This window comes from Euprymna scolopes, chromosome 15 (assembly GCF_053919585.1).
Source record: "Euprymna scolopes isolate OS-2025 chromosome 15, ASM5391958v1, whole genome shotgun sequence".
Lineage (NCBI taxonomy): Eukaryota > Metazoa > Mollusca > Cephalopoda > Sepiida > Sepiolidae > Euprymna > Euprymna scolopes.
The window spans coordinates 35,147,436-35,172,435 of NC_136496.1; the positions used below are offsets into that span (position 1 = coordinate 35,147,436).

General features: G+C 35.5%; 1 long non-coding RNA gene across 1 annotated transcript in view; it reads left to right on the forward strand.

Annotated features, from left to right (window-relative positions):
• LOC145294231 (uncharacterized) overlaps positions 1-13,445 on the forward strand; it is a 42,931-nt gene extending 29,486 nt beyond the window's left edge. Inside the window, exon 3 of the long non-coding RNA XR_013869849.1 lies at positions 12,903-13,445. This is a non-coding gene — a long non-coding RNA (uncharacterized LOC145294231). The remainder of the gene's footprint in view (positions 1-12,902) is intronic.
• Positions 13,446-25,000: the final 11,555 nt, after the last annotated feature.

Below are 25,000 nucleotides of genomic sequence, written 5' to 3' on the forward strand. Positions count from 1 at the left end.
TGAAGAAAAGAAAGAGAGAACACGGCACGAATTAACAGTACTATCGGAAAAAAAAATTGATGCTGCAGAACATAGGAAATGAAGATCTGGTACAGCAGTTTCAAGATAAAGTATGGAAGGTCGAATGCCATTATTTGATCATTGACGCAAGAGGAAATGTGGAGCGAAAGGCTGCAAATCTATTTTTACGTCGCTTATGGAACAACTAAAAACACTTGATCAAACATCTCCAGAAAACAGTAAAGAAACATTGAGAGTGGCTGAAAACGGATGATACTAACTGGAACGAGCGGTGAATTTCGTATAGTGAAAGAAGGGAGATAAATGAAATACGGATGACACTTGGCCGTCGTAATATTAAGAAGGCCGAGGACGTAAAGTCATGTAACCTGCTGGCGTCATTGAATTTAGTCTATTGACTATGTCCCAAAAGCAATCGGAAGTAGATAACGTCTAATGACAAAACCGAAAGATAGATGGATAACTATTTTCGGGGATTTAGCAGAGAAGCCAACAAACGAAAATAAGTGGAAAAAATTAAAATACATAAAAAATGAAGGTACTTATGAATTTATTGAACCGTGCTGAAATAATAACGTTATTATTTAGATTGCCATTCTTAACATGGGGAAAGGAGAGTGTTTTGTTACTATTCTGTAGTTTCACTTAATAATTTAATACAAAAAAGATATAACACTTTGATTTAACTTGCAAATACTATTTAAAAATAGCGCGGTCCATAAATGCTTAAGCACGCAAAAGAATTTTACCAAAAGAAAGATAAATTCCTCTTCTTCCTACATAGGTAAGTTTGTGTGTTTTAACGGATTCTAAACTTTTATTTGGTTCCAAAATAACTAGTGTCGAGTTGCTAAGTAAAACAGGAAATCAAGATGGCTGGCAAAAACACGCTGTCTTCGGAGCGTCAAAAAAATAAACAAAATACTGATGGTAATCCCCCAATAAGCGTCACTGCGACAATTCCTTACACTTATTGGGTGAATTTTCGAATTTTGAACCATTTTGAATACAGCGTGTTTTCCGTAGCCGTTATATTGGGATACATGCATTTAAAAGAGAGACTTTCTTACCAAATTAATATAGCAAATTAAGGGTCAATGTGTGCTGCTAATCCATCCGAAAACCTACCTTTAGAATGTTGACTTTTAAGGATATATAGGGATAATCCGGCTCGCTACTTACGAATACCGCCTTTAAATTTACCGTCGACAAGTATTTTTGTTAGTATTAACGCATTCAGTGTGCAATTACATTTTCTAGTATTTTGAATTGTCCGCCCTGTTCGTTAATAAACGGAAGTTGTTCATGGAGCATGCGTGAACGTTGTTCGAGTTTTGCAGCAGACCACAGTGCACTACTTTTACTGAATACCTGTAATTGAAGAAAGTCTCCATTAAAAAGAAGAATTAAACCAGCTTGCTCTTAAATTTTTGTATATTTGTAATTGCCTGCAAAGAGTTGCTTTTTTAGAGGCATTACCTCTAACCTCCCAATATTAAGAACGGCTTTCGGAATAAACACCTCCAACCTCCCTATGTTAAGAACGGCTTATTGAATAAAAACCCCAACGGCTTTGTGAATAAACCTCTCCATGTTAAGAACAGCTATCGGAATAAACACCCTCTGCAAGTAAATCTTCAGTATGGCAAGCAGGCCACACTGACGCCAGTTTTTTTTTTTTTCGCTTTTTCCCGTATTCAGAAAGTTTCGTTTGCACATGTGCCCAACCTGCGGTTTTTCTAGGCTGCTAAAGCGAAATAAAATCGTTCGTTTGGATTTTAAAAAAGTATTGTTTTCCGTTTGGAATATTAAAAAAATATATGTATTTTTGTTTTAATTTAAAAAAAAACATTTATCGTTTTATTTTAAGTTGATTGTTAATATCAACGAAGCGTTTAATCCAGAAACCACTGTTGAACGCACAGTACAATGGTGATTCGAGAAATTTCGTGGCGGCGACAAGTCTTGAAAATGATGAGCGTAGTGATTGGCCATCGGATGTTAACGATGGTCAATTAAGAACCTTAGTCTAAGCCAATCAACGCACAACTGTTCGAGAACTTGCTTCTGAATCAAACGTAACGTATTATACGATTTTCAACCAAATGAGAGAGATTGAAAAGACAAAAAAAAACTTAACAAATGCGTGCTTCACGATTTGAACGACAACCAAAAGAAACGCCACTATGATATGTCATCTGCCTGTTTTTACGCAACAAGAACGAACTTTTTCTCAACCGAGTTGTGACTTGTGATGAAAAATGGGCTCTTTACAATAACCGGCGACACTCAGCTCAGTAGTAAGACGCCGACGAAGCTTAACGATGTTTTGTAACAAAAGAAGATCATGTTGACTGTTTGTGTATCTGCGACGGGTCTTATTCATTACAGTTTTTTTATGCAATCGAAACAATTGTGTCAACAAATGAATGAAATGCATCAGAAACTTCGACAACAACACCCAGCATTAGACTTCAAAAGAAAAGGCCCAATTCTCCTCCATGACAATGCCTGATCGCACGTTACTAAACCAACCCTGCAGAAGTTGAACGAATTTGGCTACGAAACTCTCCCACATTCTCCATGCTATCCAGTCCTCTCACCCACGCGATTGCCACTTTTTCAAGCATCTCGACAACTTTCTGCGGATGAAACGCTCCAAAAACCTAAGCCATGTCAAAAACACTTTCAGCAACTTGATCACCACTAGAATGCAATATTTTTACGTTAGTGTCATAAATACACTTGTTTTGCGTTGACAAAAAATGTGTTGGTACTTATTTCGATCAATAAAATTGTTTTTGAGCCGAGATATATTTATCTGAATTTAAAAGTTAAAAACCGCAAAACTTTTCTGTCAACCTGATCATATCGAGATTGTTGAAAGTAAAGTTCACTTTCTACTCGCCATATTGAGAAAGTTGATTAAAGATTTTCAATAAACAGCAAGAAAAGCATCCTATTAGATATGGCCGAAGAGAGTGGACACGAACTGTTAACGAGATGCGATTTTTGTCCGGTGAAAGACAGATAAAAGAGGTTGTGCTGACGTCATATCCAGTGTAGTGGCATGATGTCAGTTAGCATGACGTCACAATGCAATACGATCCTATTTACAATGCCTGCCCACAGGACAGAGTTAGACACCAGGGTCGTTTTTTGATGTGGAGAAAAGGAACAAAAATAAAAATTGTCTCAGTCGTGAAGGATTTCTAACATTTATCAGTCAGATGATACCAGTGTTACATAACTACTTTCAGAAAAGCAATCGCGGAATAGGGTGCGAAAAAAGGGCAGACGGTATTACTTTTAACACACCTCTCATAAAAGCGAAATGAAAAACAGTGTAAAATGAAAGAAAAGATTAAGTAAAAAGACGACAAAATCGGAGATGATAAAAAAGGAAAGAAATATGGACAAATGGAGAAGAAAACAGAAGCAGAAAAAAAGAAGGAAACAGATGAATAAATTACAGTATTAGGTATATAACGTAGTGTTGGGACGATTTATTGAAATCGGAATCGGAAAAATTGGAAGATTTATGGGTATCGGAATCGGAAAAATCGATGCCTATTTTCCGATGCCAAAATGATTCTTTTAATTGTCTTATTAGGGTTTATCCTGATGATAGTGCAAATATGGATCTGGTTGCGAAGGATTTTGTTCATTTGTTTTTAAGTATATGTGCAGGCCGGTTTTGAGGGGTTTGTTTTAAAGGTGGTTTAAGGCGATGTGTTTTAGAGATGAGCCAAATTTAGAGAAATATTGCAGGTTTCATAAACAAATGTGAGAAATACGAGAGACATTGTTAAACGTTAAACAAAACAAAATAATGAGTTAACAATGCATTTATTCACAAAAGAGATATTTTGTGTGCTTAAAACAGAGTCTACAGCAATAGTAAAAACATAGAATGTTCTTGAATATTTTAAGAGTTTTTGTAAAAAAAAAAGGGAGGGAAGTTAAAAGTCTGGATCGATCACTTAAGAGCTCTGAGTTTCAGAGGTCAGGAATTCGTTATAAAAACTTCTCTGCTCAGTTAAATAAAGTATAATTCATTGAAAGTTATTTATAAGAGTAAATGTCCTTTTAGTGATACGTTGGGTATATTTCAATAAATAAAGTTGATACATACTGACAGACGATAATATCTATGAGTTGTGTGTGTCTGTATGTTTGGAAATGTTTGCGTGTACGTGAGTGGGAAGATGTTGCCGAAGATCGACACCGATCTGTAGACTCGGGTCAACTGGGCTCCACTTGTTTATTGAAGAAAAAATCTGGCTTTTAAAAGATTTAGGTAGTTGCCAGAAAGACCATTTCAAATAAATTTAGAAAGTTTTCTGATTGGTCCACAATATAATTATTTGTTTTTATTCAGGATAGTGTATGCGCAGACGACATTTGTTTTTTATTCAGGATAATGTATGCGCAGACGACATGCGTACAAACGCGTTTATGCATTTTGATTTGGTACGTCAATGTGTAAAGATCGACAACTACAAAATCTTATAACACATTCTCAAAATTATTAGTAGAACAAGAGAAAAGAACTTGCACCAGGTTCTTTCAATATTTCAATTTTCTAAGGACTGCAGAAGGAAAGTTTCCATTTGTATAAAAGCAGTGAACGAAATCAACGTATATCTTCAACCTCATACTGACATTCTGAAAGTAAAGAAACAATTTCAAATTAAGAATGGACGAATAGTACAATCGTAAAACTGAGCAAATCTATTTAGGAGGAATATGTTGTATATAAATGTATAGTTTTACTATTAAGTATTAAAAAATTGTTTATAGAATAGAGTATATGAATACAAAAATAATAATCTTTATATTAATATCGTAATTCGCTTCGGCCGTTATAATCCTTTTCTTACCTACAAACGTAAGTAGAATATTCTGAACATATTTGATTAACTAAATTGGTGTCGATGCAAGGCATAAACCTTGCCATATTCTGATTGGCTGAGAAAACCTCATGCCAGCAATCTCGCCAACCAACCAAAACGTTAAAACAATATGGCGGGTATATCTTACAACTTAAACGTGATTTTCCATTAAAAAAACCGTGAAATTTACATTAAAAACATTTGGTTATAATTTACAGGTATGTGAAAACGTTTATTTATAAAAACTTTATTTTACGCTTCCAATTTTTTTTTTAATTAACAAATATATTCCTGTACCCACCCTCGAAATCAAAATGGACTATTCTTATCGAACTATTAATTACCTTGTTTGTATTATTTGAATTATTTGTACTGTTCTCATTCAACTGGTGTAACTTATGACTTTCTTCAATGGCATCTTGTTGAACACTTGAATCTGTTTGCCGAACTCAAAAATCTGCAGAGATTTTCGAATTAAACTGTTTATTTAATACACACGGGTAGTATGCTCTCGTTTCGTTAACCATGACAGAATAAAAGTTTTGTGTAATTCGCAATTGTATTCCTAATATGGCCAGCACTTAAGATTGAACCTCCAACATCGAGAAGAGTGATTATAACTAGTACTTTATCAATCGCCATTTTCCAAATTCAAGAAATAGATTAGTAGGAATAAATGCACAAATACACTATCAAAGCTGAGCCAAGATATTTTGGTCGATTCATTCGACAATATTTGTTTGGTAAAAATGAACTTTATTAAGCAGAACTTAACAAAGCTTATTTTTAGCAAGGGAATATGGTCGAACAAATCCACCGAAATATCTTTGCTCAGCTTTGATAATATGTTTATGCATTTATTTCTACTAGTATATTCACATTCTTATCCATTATTCCGTAAAGTAATGTTCAACATTTAAAACGAAATAAATGAGGAGAAATGTGTGTATTTAATATTTTTAGGAGGAAAAAGTATATATATGAACATTGTCTCATCATGTATACGAAACGTGATGGAACGTTGTGACATCACACCGTATTGATTTGAAAAAAAAATGTCGTTAATTTTCTCTGTGTTCTTTTTTGTACTCGGTTTGAATTTGTATTCAAATGAAAAGAGACGTTAAGAATGTATTAATACACCTCTGACAATCGGAAACCCCGTGAAATTGCAGTGGAGTGTGAAGTTAAGCCCCAGTTTTAGTAGCTTTTTTTAAACGTTCAGTTTTTTTGTTTTTTGTTTTTTTGTTTTTTGTTTTGTTTTGTGTTTTTTTTTTTTTTTGCTCTCCTTTTGTTTGTTTATTTGTTGCTCTATGATGGTCGGTCCATTGCTGAAATTATAGACAGATATTACCATGAATTTTATTTGTATATATGTTTTCTGCTTGGATGTAACTCATGCCGACAGCTTATGCGAACATATTTCTGTAGTTGTTGTCATGTTTTGTAATAATATTCATTCATGCGGTTAATATAAATAAACGCTTTGTTTTTATTTGTTTATTTTTAGGTTCGTCTTTTTTTTTTTTTTTTTTAAGAGAAACGTTGATTTAACAAAAACGGAAAAGAGAAAGCAAAGAGAGAAACTACGCAAACAAAAAGGTACGAAGCATATCAAAATGTGCTCACGTGACGGGCAGATGAAATAGCGTTTCCACACTAAACTACCCTGCGTACCATAACGCACCGACAACAAAAAACAGATGTCTCTCCTTGGCCGGCCACGTGACCTTATAACGCCTCCGACCGACCGTGATGCAGGCGCTTGCAACACATTATCGCATCGACATGCTATTACCTTATTTTTCTTTATTCAAATCTTTTATGCCGTTATTTATTTATTATTTTTATTCGCTATCAACCTAGCCGTGCTTTCTATGCAACGGTCTTATCCACCAAACATAACGGCATCATCCTCTCCTTCCTCCAATGGCCAGGCATTCCCCGGCCATCGGTCAATCAATCCACCAGCAATGGACGAATAAACACACATCAAACGGAATAAACATGGGTGGCTATCAAAACGGAACGTGGCCGGTGGCCGCTTTGATGTTGCCGTGCAGGTTGTATTGGACGTGCGACATTGTTCTTTTATGAGCTTTCCACTGCTTGCTGGATAACAAACGGTAAAAATGGTCGCGCCAAAAGAAACGATGATCACAAGAAGGCGAAAGGGAGCAAGACCAAAAAAAAAATGGCGATTGCAATGGTAGAAATAACGAGCTTGCGAGTCCGGAAACGAGGAAAAAAGTGAAACCATTTTCTTCTTCGTTGTTGTTGTTGTTTTTTTTTTGTTTTTTTTTTATTATTATTATTATTATTATTATTATTATTGTTCTTCTTGTTCTTCTTGTTGTTGTTGTTGTTCTTCTTCTTCTTCTTCTTCTTCTTCTCATCCTTCCAGACTATATTTTCTTGCTTCCTTTCTTTTATCTAGCTTCGGTTTCCTTTTTATGTGTTTAATATTTATTTTATTGATTGATTTTTACTTCGATACGATCATTTTTAACATTATTTTTCATTTTTATTCATCACCAACGTCATTTCTCCCTCATTCATTCTTTTTTTTTCTTTCGTATTTTAATCATTTTTTTTTCTTCTTTTTCTCTTTTTACTTCCTACGCCTTTTTTTATCTTATGGTATATTCTACTGCTTCTTTTATTTTTTTTCTTCGTTTTTCCTTTATCCTTTCTTCTTATTCTTATTCTTTTTAGTCTCCATTGCGTACTTCCTTTTTCGTTTATTATCTTACTAGCAAAAGTACCCGTCATTGACTGTGTTCAAAAACAGCCTACAGAAAATGGACTCTGATTTATCAAAGTATGATAGGTTATGAAAAGGAACGGCTGTAAATAGATTGCTTCGAATTTGGGGGTATCAAAACCAAACCAAAATATGATGAAAGTAAAAATAAAATAGATAAACCCCATAATTTATTATACCATACCTGTTCACACTGAAACACTTATCACAATATTCTGTGGATCTATATTAAAAAACCTTGTTAAACTTTGTGACATATTTCCATTCTACGGAGGTCACGCGCGAACGAACACCCCATAATTTTATTATATCACATTTCTTCAAACTGAAATATAATTATCAAAGTATACTTACGCAGATAGATATGAAAAGTCTTTATTAAAGTTTGTGCCTATTTCCATTCCCTGGAGGCCAGGCGTGAACGCAGACGCCACAATTTTATTATACCATCCCTATTTAAGTTAAAACATACTTATCAAAGTATTATTATGTACATCTATATCAAAAACACTTGTAAACGTTTTTTTTTTTTTTTCATTTTTTATTTCCATACTTTGTGGACCAGGCGCGTACGCAGACCCCACAATGAATCATCATTATGCCAGATCAAACATACCCATTCCTGTGTCTCGATACATCTTCTATCATTTTATGTACCTATTTACTATGCCTCCCCACGGGACAGAGTTAGACACCAGGGTCGTTTTTTAACGTGGAGAAAAGGTACAAAAATAAAAATTGTCTCAGTCGTGAAGGATTTCTCCTCCACTGAAAGGGAACAAGAAATAGAAGTGCAGCATCTGAAGAACAGATGGTGTTTATTTGCTCCCCCACTGAGCAAATTAGGCACAAGGCCGTTTTTAATGTGAAGTAAAAACCAGCTCCCCTTAAAGTAGGCAAAAAGGGGGCACTCTGGTTACCAAAAATAATAATTGTCCCAGTATAGAGGGTTTCCCCTCCATTGACTGGTACAAATTATCTTAAGTGCAGCATCTGCCGGAACAGATACTACACTTTGAGATATTAAATCTTTTATTCATGTTAAAAAAAAATACAGAAAAAAAATCAACGATGAACAAAAAACTTAGGCACATACTTTGATCTTGACCAAAAGGCCAAGTCGTGACCAGACGCACACACAGACGTTCAGCTTTATATTATAGATATCAATTTCACTTATTCGCTTTCTTTCGTTCTTTTCTTTATAATTCTTTCTTTTTCTCGTGATTTTTTTCCTTTTCGTTATATTCTTTTTGTTTTATTCATTCAGCCTTTTCTATTTCTTTTCCTTTTTCTTCTTCTTTTCCTTCTTCTTCCTTTCTTTTATTTACTTTCTCTTTTAGACAGAAACCTCGTTGTCATTGTTGTCATTATTCAACCGTTCTTCTCCATTGCCTACCTACTTTTCCCTTAATTTGCTTATCTTTATTTTCATCATTAAATATATATTCATTGTCTTATCATTATTACCAGCAATGGAAGAGTTTACTTTAAACAAAATCAAATAAAAAAAGAAAATTAAAAGAATCGTTTTGGCATCGGAAAATAGGTATCAATTTTTTTCGATGCCCTCCCCCCAAATCTTCCGATTTTTTCCGATTCCCGATTCCGATAATTATTCCAACACTACTTTATATACTTAATACTGTAATTTATTCATTAGTTTCCTTCTTGTCTTGGATATGACCTTACACTATATCCGATGGTGAGGCCCCAGCTTGCGGGCTTTGAGGAGTGTAGAGCCACCCTTTAATTGCCATTGCTCCCAGATCCACTCTGACCCGGACTTGTAGTATCTGTTAGGGTCCCAACTATGGGTTAAATAGAAACCGACTTAAAAAAAAAAAACAAATATACTCTATTAAAAAAATGTTCTTCAAAATCACTGGATTCGGCATTAAATAACCTGGAAAGGGTTGATATGCCGTAAAACAAAAACAACCGACCATCGTTTCTTCCTCTTTTTTTTTCTTGTTTCTCTTTTCTTCATTTGTCCATATTTCTTTCTTTTTTTATCATCTTTGGTTTTGTCGTATTTTTATTTAATTCTTTTCTTTCATTTTACATTTTTTTTTCATTTCGCTTTTACGAGAGGTGTTCCAAAAGTAATACCTTCTATCCTTTTTTCGCACCCTATTCCGCGATTGCTTTTCTGAAAGTAGTTATGTAACACTGGTAGCATCTGACTGATAAATGTTAGAAATCTTTCACGACTGAGACAATTTTTATTTTTGTTCCTTTTCTCCACATTAAAAAACGACTCTGGTGTCTAACTCTGTCCTGTGGGCAGGCATTGTAAATAGGAACAACATTCTGACCGTATTGCATTGTGAAATCATGCTAACTGACATCATGCCACAACACTGGATATGACGTCAGCACAACCTCCTTCATTCGTCTTCTTTCACCGGACAAAATCCACACCTTGTTAACAGTTCATGTCCTCTCTCTTCGGCCATATCCAATAGGATACTTTTCTTGAAAATCTTTAATCAACTTTCTCAATATTGTGAGTAGGACGTGCACTTTACGATTAGGTTGACAGAAACGTTTTGCGGTTTTTAACTTTTAAATTCAGCTCAAACAAAATTTACTGATCGAAATAAGCACCATCAGAAACAATACAGGCTTGTTAGATTTGCGATTAATCTCATCGCAATAAAGTTGAAAAAGTTCAATTAAGTTGAAAGAGTTCAATAAATTGAAAGAGTTCAAATTAAATTGAAAAAGTTCTAAAAAGTTCAAAAAGTTCAATTAAATTGAAAAAGTTCAATTTCAATTAAATTGAACGTTTTAAACTTAATTGAACTTGAAAGATTCAATAAAGTTGGAAAAATTCAATAAAGTTTATGACGGGAAGGATATGATCATTCTTATGAAGTTCTCAAACAGAGAAAATAATTCAAGATCCCATTTAAGGGCATTAAACCACAGCCGTATGAGTTCCCTTGGAATACCTTTCGGGATAGGCGGAAAAATCTCTCGAATAGATTCCCGTAGAGACCTAACACAACACGTCTTAACATTATGAAAATTAAACTGGAACTACTTTTGACGCATCTTTTCGCGCATGTGCAAAAGAAACTTCTGGGAAAACTCAATTCCCATCAAACCGTGTTATAGGATGTGTTTTCGGCTATACAATTTTAAACACCCTTCATCCCTTTTTCTTTCTTTTTCTATCTTTTCTTTCTTTTTTCTTTTTCTTTGTCTTTTTCTCTTCTCATCGTTTTCTTTTTTTTTCTTAATTTTTTTAGTGTTTTTTTCGTCTTTTTCTTTTTATTATTTTCTTTTCCTTCTTTCCTTCCTTTACTCTCTATCTTTTTCTATCCATTTCATTTTCTCAACACCAAAGTCAATTAGCTTTTTCCCTCCTGACTGTAGTATGTTGGTGGCCCTGTGCAATCCTAAGAGGTTCGCGCTCCCAGGTTTTGTCCTTTCCACTTCAAGAGGGGGTAGTTGCATTTTTTCCAGGGCGAAGTGTTTTTTCCTCTACAGGGCCTGGCTTTTCAATTTCATTTTCTAAACCTTTTGCTTTTATTCTCGCCGTGGGGGAGAGATGAATAACTTTCCGTACTTTTTTCTTCTTCTTTTTTTTTACACGGTGGTCACAACTTATCAAGGCCCGGAAGCCCCTCAGGGATAAGAGTTATTGCAAGTACAATACGTTAGTGTGGAGATTTGATGAAGTGTTTACTTAAGGGAGCGGTTCATTAGGAATTTGTTAACGTTGGACTTGAAGACATCCAAGTTGTAGTCAGGTGGGAAGCAGGCAGACGGAACAGAGTTCCACAGGCGTGCAGTTCTAAGAAATAAGCTTTGTTCATGGAATCCACGTTTTCATTTAGGCACAGATAAAGAGTGGGGGAAATTTTTCACAGTGGATTCAGCTAGACGGGTGTTTTTCATGAAAGATTGGCGAGGGGGGACCAGAGATTGGAGTTCAGACGAGCACCTGCCATGGGAATAACGATAAAACAAGGATAGGCTCGCAACGTCTCTTCTGTGGGAAAGAGGTTGCAGGGTAGAGAAAAGGGCATCCCCCACTAAGCCACGAAGTCTATTTCGTACTCTGTCAAGGCAGGATAGGCTGTTTTTAGCAGCTCCTGCCCAGATATGGCAGCAGTATTCCATCCTTGGACGTACTTGGCTTTTATATAGATAGAGAATTGCATCAGTAGTGAGATATCTTCTGGAGTGGTAGAAGGATCCCACCATCTTTCCAGCGACCTTGGCAACAGACTTGATGTACGTGTTCCATTTCAGATCAGGAGTAAAGGACAAACCCAGAAGCTTGTCAAAACACGGGGCTTCTCCTAGACGAGAGCCATCCATTTCAATTCTTACCTTTATCTTCCTTTATTCGTATATCTCACTCTCTTTATTCTGTCTGTTTCCCCCATTATTTCCTATCTTTCATCCTATGTTCTTTTTCTTCATCTGTCATCGTTATTTTCCTCCTTACGTTCGCTCCTTCTCGTCTTTTTTTTCTTTACCTTTTTCATTAACTAATTACTAACTTTCCCCCCGTTATTTTTCTTTCTTTTGGGTTGCTTTCTGTTTTTTCTTTCTTCGTTTCGTATTTCCTTTCCAAGTGTTTTTTTTTTCTTCTTTCTTTCTTTCGTTTTGATTATCTGCTTTTTTTTCATCTCTTTCTTTTTTTTTTCTTTATCTTTTTTTTCTTTTCTGTCCTTTTCTCGACACCAAAGTCAACAGGGTCGGGACCATTTTTGAAATAGCCTTCTCCCAATTAACTGCGATATGATGTTTGTTCTGTGCAGTTCTAGGAGGTCCACTCTCTCAAGGTTTGCCTTATCACCTTAAGAAAGCGTTAGTTTATTACATTGCTCTTAATTTAGTGGGGCTGTCTCTTCAATCACATTTTCTCTTTCTTTGTCTTATATTGTTGCCTTCCATTGTTGAAGAGAGATACATAACTTTTAGTACTTTCTTTCTATTTTCTTTTCTTTTTTATTTCTATCCCACGCCCTCCCCATTTTCTTCCATTACTTTCTGTCTTTTATCCTATCTCCTTTTTCTTCTCCTGCCTTCTTTCCTTCCCTTCTTTTGCAAATCTCCTTTATCTCATTAATTTCCCCTCGCTCCCATTTCCTTCTCTCTCTCTCTCTCTCTCTCTCTCTCTCTCTCTCTCTCTCTCTCTCTCTCTCTCTCTCTTCTTTAGTGTGCTTCTCGCTTTAACGTGCCTTTTTTCCCCTTTCCAGCCACACCACGGCCCATCGCTTCCACGAAGCTGAGCATTCCGGTTTTCAATGGACTCTGCTGATGCGTGCACCCAACGATTTCGCCCCAGTGTCACGCCATGCCTCACGACGCCGACGGCGGGGTGAACCCCTTAGATCTGCATATCGAACCCAGAACAGAAATAAATACCAATTGGCCAAAGCAAGGGACGCCGAACAGAACTGACCAATTGACAGGTGCAAACAAATCGTTCATCATCATACGTGCGTTTATTTGCCGCTTCGTTGATTGCCCAATCGCCATGTTGTGCTACAAGAGACGATTTCAGCTGCCATTGCACAAATACAAACGCCTATGCGTAATAAACGACACGACGGAGCGATATAGATTAGGAAGCTTTATCAGCGTTTATCAGATACAAATGTTAGATATTCCTTCGTTCCCGTCTAGCTGGTTTTATCCGGCCCCCACGTGTGTACCGCGTAGCCATCTTGAAAAATAGCTTTCCCCGCTGGATGTTCTTCAAGAAGGTATTAATCTCTCTCTCTCTCTCTCTCTCTCTCTCTCTCTCTCTCTCTATCTATCTATCTATCTATCTATCTCTCTCCCTCCCCCACAGCAAGAAAAATAAAAATAAAAAAATATGACAGAATATCTGTACACACTGACACGTCTGAAAGTGGTATTTGAAAAGCCAGCCAGAGGAAGAGTAATAAGGCCTGAAAAAAAATTCCTGAACAGCCCCGTCGTAATTCTCCGGTAGAGGACATATTAGGCGATTTACAATAAACTAACTCCTCAAATGAAGAAGGCAAAGCCCGAAAAAGTAAACCTCCTAGAACTGCACAGGGCCAGCGATATATCGCAGTCAACAGTGGAAAAAAAGTAATTTAAAAGTAGTTCAAACTCTGTTGGCGTCAACAGCGAAGAAATGCCCATTCTCCCTACGTGTGTTTAATTTTAACCGGAATTTCCATGAACAGGGTTTCTTTCTATGAAATTCTCATCCGTAGAACATGCTTTCCTTTTTTTACTTTTGTTCGCTCCAAACAACGCATAACGCCACTTAAGCTATAGAGGAAACCATGATAAGGGCCATATATAGAGAGGAAAAACAGTGGGGAGTTTGGTAGCAAGGCGTTCTTTTATATTACATTTAAATTTCTGTATGTTGGTACGGTCAGAGAAACAGGAAAGGAATTTCAGGAGTAGAAAGTCTTCCAGCATTTCTAAATGAGGGGAGAGATAGCATATGAGAAATATTTGGAATCAAGTCTCCTCTTGCTGTTATTTCGGATCGTTTGAAACCATAAAAGCGGGTTTCAGTCTCCTCTCCACAAGGCCAGGGGTTTGAGGTATATATATATATATATATATATATATATATATATATATATATATATATATATATATATATATATATATATATATATATTTAATAATTTGAATTTAACTCTCGGAAATCTTACAATTTATTTATTTTCTTGGTTGGTTGGTTGGTTGTTTTTGTTTTATGGCATATCAATCTTTTTCAGGTTATTTAATGCCGAATCTAATTATTTTGAGGAACGATTTTTAATTGAGTACATATATATTTTTTTTAAGTCGGGTTCTATTTAACCCATAGTTGGGACCCTAACAGTTACTACCACTCCTGGTCAGAGTGGACCTGGGAGCAATGGCAATTAAAGTGTAGGGATGGAACTTTCCTGCTAGTTGAATGATTAAGGGGTTAGGGTTAGGGATAGTGTTAGGGTTGCCAGCTGGATGAGTAGTTACGTTGAGGGATATACAATTACAGTTAGTTTATCGAACCAAATGCTGTGGAAGTACTTGCAAGATAAGCATAAGTTCGTAATATTAATACTCATTAAAGAAATTAGAAAGGGACTCTTGGGTTTATTTTCAGCAGTCTCATAACTCTCGCTTTCCTTATTTTTCTTTAGTATTTTCATTCCATGACCAATGTTTCTGAAGAATTGGTATTTTTGGGGTCTGAATCTATTCAATCTAACATTCATCGCTGGTAAGATTTTAACCTTGAAGTATTATCTTGATTTATTTTTTAGCTCCTTTTTAGCTCCTTTTTAGCTCCTTTTTAGCTTCTATTTTTGTTAAGTAGCTTCATGCCTCGTTTGGGGCGATTTCCATAAAAATGTACTAATTGCAGGGTAATGTGTAGATATAACGACGTAGAAATAAAATGGCCGCCGAATTCTTAGAATGCGTCCAACAAAGTTCATAAACTACGTTTATGACCATGTATTTATACCGATTAGAGAAATAACAATACTCCAAGATGAAGCTGTCTCGCAATTTTAAAATGATTCAATTAATTGGCAAGCTTTAGTTGATAGCCAATTCTTGGTGATGTGAAATCTGTGCATTGGACCGTTATTCGCAGTCAATTGGTGGTTGGAGATGGAAATGTACCAAATAAAGATTTCGTCTTTCAATACGAAAAACAAGTGAAACATGCATGGTCCCCTGTGAGTGCACGGTGAACAAGGTATAAAAAAAATGACTAAGTTCAGCATTTGTCCCCACCCCCATTTAGTCTCAAAAGTCCCCAGGGGACGTCAAATCCTGATGAAAATGAACAAACGGTGCAGTTTTAGGCCTTAACATATGTAAATTTGAGTTCTGACTAAGTCCATTATTTGCACCTCCCCCCATTTAGCCCCAAAGGTCCCCAAGGCCTTATCATATTAAAATTTGAGTTCAGCACCATGCAGAACTGCTAAATAGACATACACCGAAAATTTTGCGCAAATATGGTAAAATAGTCCCCAAATGGAGTGTTTTTATTAGCCCTAAAAGAACCCCTGGGGCACACCCCAGAGTCATCGCGAAGTAAAGACAAACAAAATTGTATAGAAATCAGTCAGTTACAACTTTTCAGAAAGTTTTATAAAAATCTAAAGAATCAATTTCTTTTTAATAAGCACAAAAGTGTCAATTTTAACTATTTTAACCCGAAAGGCACCGCTAGGCAGGGAGGAGCAACCGGAGTTTTCCTAAAAAATCCGTTCTGTTACTTTTTTACTCATATCATGTTTAATGTTTGTGCAGAATTTAAAAAAATTCCAAGATGTAGTTATTGAGAAAAGTGCGGACAGACGAACGGACGAACGGACAAGGGTGAATCTACAGGTGCAGCCTCCTTTTGTCGGGGAACCAAAAACTTTTTTAGTAAAGCCAACTTTTCTTACAAACAATTATCTTTCAGTTGTTTTTCAGTTTCAGTTTTACATGAGCTTGGTTGCCATTTTCTTTCTGACAAGCAAATGTGCAGATAATCTCAAAGTCAAAAACTTGCAGGGGATCAACAATTAGTCGATTTTAGTGAATCATTTGGTGTCATGCTAAACTCGTTAATTTCAACTGTCAGCATGATTTTCGATGTCTGGTCAGCGCTCTCTCCTCAGCCTTTCCATCCTCTTTGATCCTTTTCGACTATTTGATATCACTCTTTTTTTTTGGGAGGGGGGTGATGGGGCAATGAGAGGGGGGTGAGAGGATTATTATTATTATTATTATTATTATTATTATTATTATTATTATAGATAGATAGATAGATAGATAGATTCTATATAGTAATTTTACTATTTTAATACGAAGTAAATAAAACAGAATAAAAATAAAATTAAGATAAAAAAAATTAATGAATAAAGAATAATAACAAATAACCAATAAATAAAGTACAAGTTAAAATGGGGAAATATTAAACACACTTCATGGAATTTTGTAATGATTGCTAAATATCTTTGTTCATCTTACATTTTTTCTTTTTTTTTTTTGCTTAGCAAAACATTCTTTTTATGTCTTTGCTATTTCTTGAGATTATTCCTTATTATTTTTATTGTTAGTTTTACAACATTTTAAGTGGTATCCTGCCTGGTACAGGTATTGGCGGTTATAACTCTCCATCTATCTATCTCTCTTTCTCTCTCAAAGCATTCATGAATTCATTGTTGCTCAACTTTCAGAATCCCATTCACGGTGTTTCTCGAAAGTGTTTTTGATGTATTGCCATAACTTTCTTTGCAGTTATACAGAGAATAGATTGCAGTTTCTTTCTGCCCGAACAGTGCCCGTACTGGGCAATTGTTATGATTATTGCACCCAAAGGAATCTTCTGCTCAGCGCAGCAAGATACGAAACCATGACCAACTTTATTCTTGATTGCTTCTATATTAGATCAATCATCTGTTTTCCATGATCTCGCGTTACACTGATCGGGGAGATAAAGTGAGTTCTTGACCTTGACCAAGGGTCTCCCACAGACTAGCTGAGGGAAGAAGGCGCCTTACCTTTCCTTTAATAGTAGTGCTGTTCCGCCACCCTATACAGTGCCTGGTATTTCCAAATGGTCACCTATCTGGTGAACTATCTCTGAAAATACAAGGGTCGTGGTGATTTTAGCATCATTCATTCATTTCTTATGGCTCAGGTCATTTTATTATTGCGTTGATTATTGCGTTGATTATTGCGTTGGCCAGGCACATCATTGCTTAACTTTGGTGATCTGACTAGAACCAATGCGTCAACGTGATTGTACCGTATTATTACAACAATAAGTAAATATATTTCCCTCTAAACAATCAACTATCTACATCATGCTCGGCTAGGTTAATTACATCTCAGTAAAAAACGACCCTGGTGTCTAACTCTGTCCCGTGGGGAGGCATAGTAAATAGGTACATCTCAGTTGTTGTGTAGTGCTTCTTTACATCAAGTGGCCATAAGCAATTTTCATTTATCTACCTTTGGGGCTCTGACCTACAGATATTTCTACTTCCCGTGTAAATGACATAAATCTGACACAGTTCCTACTCTGATTTGGAGTTATTCCTTGATAATCTTGTGAAGTACTCGAACGAAGCTGGTCTTTTTATCTACAGTAATAACTTAAGAGGCGTATTCACTAAGATACAATATTTTTAAATACGATGATACATTTTATGTATATTTACGCACTAAGATATTTCTGAAATCGATTTCAAAAATTATGCAACGCAAAAAATTTTAAAAACAAAAAGCTAAAAATCACACAAAAAGAAAAGCCAAAAACATACAAAATGCAAACCAAGAAAAAGCATGCGTTTGTGCGTTTGCGAGTGTGTGTGTGTGTGTGTGTGTGTGTGTGTGTGTGTGTGTGTGTGTGTGTGTGTGTGTGTGTGTGTGTGTGTGTGTGTGTGCGTGTATGTGTGTGTGCGTGCGTGCGTGCGTGCGTGCATAGGCTAGGCTATGCTGCCTCGGCCGTCTCTCCTTGCCTTCTCCTATCTAACCTTCTTCAGCCGCTCATCCCTATCTCCATGGTAAGTTGGTTACAATTTTAATCCTTATTTTTTAATTTTTCCTTTCGGTTACATTAAGACTTAAATATTAACATTTAGTAAGTTCATTCAACATTTTAAATTGTCTTTAATTTTTACCCTTTTCTGAAAAAAAAGTGTAAATAAAATTTTTCCGCTGCCATATTTATCTAATTCAATTTATTTTTTAAGTCTTCAAAATGAAAACCTAATTCAACGATTTAATCACTGGCGGAGTGTTGGGTTTGTTTTACAATACGTTTCTAAACGTTTATTCGGTTCGAAAAGCAAGTAGTGTACCAGTGTAATTGTTGTCCTTCCGGCACATTCTAAGCCAATGAATTGTTTTAAATGACAGGTGCTTGTCAATAGGTGATCGGACAAAACTAACCGAACAAATCGTCACCAAAATTATTCAAACGCGAACCAATAAAAATAAATTTTAAAAGTAAAAAAAAAAATTGTTGTATATTTATCGTTTTAAAGATAATTACAAATAATAATTATTTTACTTGGCAAAAAATATTTTTATTTCATTTGTAAACATTTTCTGGTACTTTATAAATACTGAATAGTGAATATTTAGACAAATTAGAAGGGAACCCGAGAACAAAGTTAACAGAAAATGGCGTTTGGTCAGATTCTGTTCCTGATTTTAAAAACTTTATATTGTTGGATAAAGTACATAATAGTTAACAAAGTGCCCCCCTAAGGTAGGATAGCTTTCTAAATAATCTGCAGCTTGCTGACAGTGTTGAAATAATAACGTTATTATTTAGAAAGTCAGTCTTAACATAAAAACGGAGGAGTTTTTTGTTAACTATTCTGTACTTTCACCTAACAATTTAATAAATAAATGAACTTGGGAAATTGAAACTCTCGTCGAAAGTTATGTTATTGATGAAGATTAATACCATGGACAGAATCTGACCAAACATTGTTTGCTGCTAACTTTAAATTGGGTACTCTTCAGATTTGCCAATATTTATGAAATTATCGGTGCGTTTGTTTTGTTTTTGTTTGAATATGTTTTCCCCAATTCGTTTTTTTTTCTTTTTTTTGTGAAAAAAAAATAGCCATTATTAGAGCTGTGGGTATTTATGCAGAACAGTACTGAACGTGCTGAAATAATGACGTTAATAACCGTTCTTTGATGAGAAATATCCACGCCAAAATTAAACCAGATATATTTTGGATCAACATTGATGAGGGGCCTCTTAGCAGTTTGTAAAACTGGACAGAAACTAAGAATATAAAAAGGCATAATGGTGAATTAGTTCACTTGTCATGAGTTTTGTTTTCAGTTGTTCTGTAGTGTGGCACCCGGCTTGGTTGCTAGGGTTATAAATTATGACGAATAGTCAAACGAATACAGAAAGAAAGTGAGGAGATATACAAGCAATTAAGTATTCTATTCCTTATCTCTACCCCTCTAAAGACTTTTCACACTGGCTCGCTAAAAGACTCGGTCAAACTAGCAGAACGCATTTTCATTTTTATGTTGACTATGTTTAGCTCTTATTAAAAAAAGACTAGACTAGTCCCCACCCTACCAGTGTAAATGTGTATTTTGAATTTAGTTACTCAATTTTTTGTTGGATGGGGGAGTTTCGCTCCATTTTAAACTAGAGCTTAAGCTTAAATGGGAATTTAAATGGGAGCTTAATCTGCTCTTTCTAATTTTCCGTTGTTAAGGTGCCAATTTACCTATTTATCCACTTTTACTATTTTTACCCGTGCACTTTTTATTGTGCCAGTTTTCGGTGCCATATTTACCGGTGTCATTTTCTTTTTTTTACCTATATTACTATAACGTATATGTATTTTCCGCAAATTTTGAAGTGTTGCCTGTATTCAGTGTTCAATAATGTATCATCCCTCCGAGTTAAAAGAACTGTCTCCTGCGCATCTCTCTTCACATCTATGTCAATTTCCTATTAAGAATATGAACTCAACAAGTAATTGTCATCATCGTCGTCGTCATCGTATACGCCGTTATATAAACAACGTCACGTCCTCCTAATATGATGTCTCCGTTGTATACCGTTATATAAATGTCTCATCCGCCGTTATGTGTCTTGTTTCCGTTATGCAAAAGCCTTTACCCAACAGACATCGATTTGGTACCCACTATGCAATATATGTAAGAAATTAAAACTTTTCCAAATCCACCTCATTACTGATAATAAACTATCTGATCACATCAGTATTGCAGAGTAAGGAAAACTCACTGCCATTCCATCAATGGCTTCTGTCAACAAAAGTTTGGAGATTGACTGCATTAAGCGTTCCGATCTGGGGTTATGAAAAATATGCGCTGAAGGAAGTCGGTCAAAAGGTAAACAAAAACAAAAAAAAAAAACGATTGCTAAACAACGTTTGTGTATTGACGAACGTGAACATAAACCAAGCGAACATCTTAGCCAAAGTCTTACAGCTTGGAAGACACTCAGCCATAGTAATAACTAGCATGGTGACTCGACGTTGCCCGGGATTGAATGATGATCTACGAATGTTTCACACTCCCATATTTTGTTGTCATCGAAATCGGCGAAACGACTATTTTTCAGTCAAATCGATTGATTGCCTGCTCTGATCAGGGACTCATTGCGGTGCACCGGAAAGAAGCTCACATGCCTCTTGCAGTGACTTAGTCCACAATGCATTGAACTGTAGAGAATCTACTATTGATTTTATAGAATTATTTTTATATAATAACTTGAACTAAAGTTTAAATTGCAAAAGTCAAGTATCATACTTCAATTTGAAGGTACTCCTGTGATACCAAAAAACCTAGTGTTGCTTTATATGTCTGACCTTACTGCTTGTCGGTGATAATGGTTTGAATTTAAGTTTAAAATGAAAAAGCCAAGTATCATGGCCCAGTTGTGTTTAAAACAGAAGCATTCATTTCAAACGTGCCCCAGTAATATGAAAAAAAAAAAACTACCGTTGATTTTTAAATGTCGAAGCTTTCGGCTTGTGTGGCAATAAAACTTTTCAGATGCACGTGTGATGTTAGGTTGGATAAGGTGTTAACTTTGGTCAAAATCGTCTGTTTCTTCTTTAATCGGATTATATCGTTTATCGACTATCGATGATTATACTGATACATTCCACTACAAAACCTATCTAAGAACACTACCAGGCACAAAATGTACCTTTGTATGGCATTTCATAAAAATCAGCCCAGCCGTTTTCGAGTCCCTAGGAAACGAACACACACACAGACAATGTTCCTTTTATATTATAGTAGAGAAGAAATAAAATATTGGCGTTGATTCAAGCTATGAATATAATTGTAGATAGTGATTTTTTAACTAATGAGTCATCAGTTATCAAGGCTAGAAACCACTTGAGGGTAAGGGTTAATTACATTGCCAGTTGGATGATGAACAATATTATGAGAGGATTGAAAATGATGAATGCGATGGACAAGTTATTATTACTTAAGCGTATTGTTCGATAACTATTTGTCGACATTGAACGTGAAGATGATTACATTTTAGCTTGCAGGAAAGCAATCTCATTGGAATGCGTTCTACAAATAAAAAGTTCTTGAAAGAAAAACTTCTGTCATGGAAAAATCCGTTTGGTTTTGTGTACAAATAGAAGGGCAAATTACTTACGCTGATAGTAGGAAGACTTGTTTTGTTTTGTTGTGAATGTTTTGCTAGGAAGACCAGAAGACTGGAGCTCAGTCGAGCACCTTCCATGAGGACAGGCAAGCAAAAACAAATCAAGCAAAATTCATCCCAAATCAGTAAAACTAAAACTGGCTTGCCAGAACACTATTTATACAAATGTATGCAAATTTGGGCATATTTTATTGGTTTGAAAATATAGGTTCTTTATTACCAATTGTCATAAAATTTTAACCATAGAATTTTCAGATCTTCAAAAAGCCAGCAAATTATCATGTAGTTTCCTCCAAGAGAACCAAAGATATGAGCATTTAAATATTCAATTTGGTTTCGAATTCAGATATACTAGCATGGGTGCCCGGCGTTTCCCTGGGTGTTTGAAGGTGTATGCTGAGCAAAAAAAAAAAAAAAAAAGGTCAATTTTTTTAACTTTGACCCGTATTATGACCCCTTAACCTTTATTGCTTCGGGCTCAAATTAAGTTATTAAGTTAGATCCATGTCCAAGGAACATATATCCAAAATTTCAAGTGTTTAGACCCAAAATTGTTGGAGGAGTTTGGTAGAATTCTCAAAGGTCAAATCGTTGACCTTTGACTCCTTAACAGCAAAATTTCTGGCCGACAACCAATCACATAGATTTTCTCAAATCTCAGTACCCTGTATATAAAATTTCGAGTCTGTAGGCTAAAAATTGACAGAGTTATCGCGTAGGGAAATGTACACACACAGACAGACACACAGACAGACACACAGACATGTTCACCTTTATAGATATATAGATAGATAGATAGATAGATAGATAGATAGATAGATAGATAGATTAATAGATTAAACAAAAATATATACGTATACATAAATATATATAGAAACAATTTTTTGTTTACTGTAAAGATTTTACGCAAATATTATGCAAGTATAAATCATGTAGAATATCTGCATGAATATAATTATACGTAATAGTTAACTAAAGATGATCATCCCATAAGAAAACCGAAAAAACTAATAGGGAATTAATTAAAATGAATGTTTAAAAGAATATGCAAATTAGCTAGATCTTTTGCTAGTGAATGCATTTCCACAATTGTATTTCCTTTTTAAATAAATAGAAAAGAAGGGGTTTAATATGAATATCAATACACACAAAAGAAAAACGAATTTATAGAAGTATAGAAGATAGATAGATAGATAGATAGATTCATATATATAAATATATATATATATATAGATAAATAGATAGATAGATAGATAGATAGATATCCCACCTTTTGGAGCAATTTTATAAGCTCCAAATTTCAGCGACTATTGATCGGAATTTAACAAATGAAGGCTCATTGAAAATTGTATAGTGAGCTTTGGTACATTTGCTCTTAAGGTCGCACATTAAGGGGATCATCCATCATCTAGAGCCTATTTGGGGCACTTTTTTTAAGCCAAAAATGTTTCAATCATAGTCATTTGTTTTCCTAGTTTTGCATATTTATTACAAAATATCTGATATTTCCATCAAATTTATAGCCTTGATGAAGAGAAGACTAAAACTTGTTGCTACGGTTTCAAAGGATAACAGCAAGAGGAGACTTGATTCCAAATATTTCTCATGTATTATATCTCCCCTCTTTGGTTTCATACATAAAATAAATTTCACAGTGTATAAGGATTATTTGATACTAGAAATATTGATAATTGTACCCTATTTTCAACAGAGGGGAGATATAACATATGAAAAATATTGGAATCAAGTCTCCTCTTACTGTTATTTATCATTTGAAACCATAGCAGCAACTTTTAATCTCTCCTCCATCAAGGCCAGATGTTTTGGGGAAATATATATATCAAAGAGATGTTATGCCGTCGGCTTCATCTGCTGGTTGGTCTTCTTTTCGGGTTCTCTGGCGCGTTATTAAAAGCAACATCGCCGTATGAAATAAGCAAACAAGACATCTTTATTCATATTATTTGGTCTTATCGGACTACGGCATAATCACGTTGACACACCGGTTCCCGCTGGATCACCGAAGTTAAGCAACGTTGAATCTGATCAGTACCAAATGGGTGACCATTTGGGGCTTCCAGATGCTGTATGTGCTCTCTGCTTATCTCGGCATTGTTTCCAGTCGTCCTGAACTTGTCCTTGCTACTGGACTCAAACAGTGTCGATTCAGGAGAGGTGTGGTTGGAAATTGCGCAACCCCTGCTACACAGTTACATGCGTAGCTGCCTTTACAGGGGGTATCCTTTGTCTTTCGAGACTGAACGGAAGCATCGATATCGGACTACTATTCTTATCTTGAGTCTCATTTTTACAACGTTTCGGTCAATGTAACCTTTGACCTCCTTCAGGTGTATTTTGTCGGACTCGGGAATGTTTCTGTCGAAGTCGAGTATTTGGACGGAATTTCGAATGGAACCCTTTATTTACTTAACGGGTGTAGTGTGGTCTTGTTTCGTTAGACATAACTAGATAGAGATCCTAAGTAATTCGTAATGGTATTTTTCGGTCAGCCACACTGAGAATTGAACCTTCAACCTTCAGGAGAATATCACTTTTACAATTGATTTTTCCAAGTCCTCTAACCACTGCAAAATTCAGAAACGTGAGACATCTTTTTTTTTTTTACAAATAGAATTTGATTTAATAATTAAGAAGAATTTTAACTCGAGAAACGGACACACACACACAAAGTTCTTTTTATAAAATAGTAGCCATCATGCTTCCACTATGAACTCTGTTTCTTGGTCTCTGGGTCATAGCTGTTGATTCAGCTTTCATTGCACGTCATCAGAGCATCAAGAACTGCGGGATCTGAATTGATCAGCTCAACCATCTTTCTGCTGTCATTACAACGTCTTTTTTTCTGATCTCTGAGCATCATTGGAACAAAGTTCGCGCAAATCTTCCGCATATTTAGTTTCTTCGTGAATAATTGTGTGTACAGTTCCCACACTGACATCAAACTGTAACCTTATTGTCTCTATAGACACACGACAGTCCTTATCCACGTAATTCTTTATTTGGCCGATCAACTCTGGTGTTTTGATTTCCTTACTTCTCCCACACCTCTCATCCTCAATAACTACTTGCCTTTCTTAAATCTCCTATGCCACTAAAATAAATTGATGCTCAATTCATGCAAGATGGTCCAAAAGCAATTTA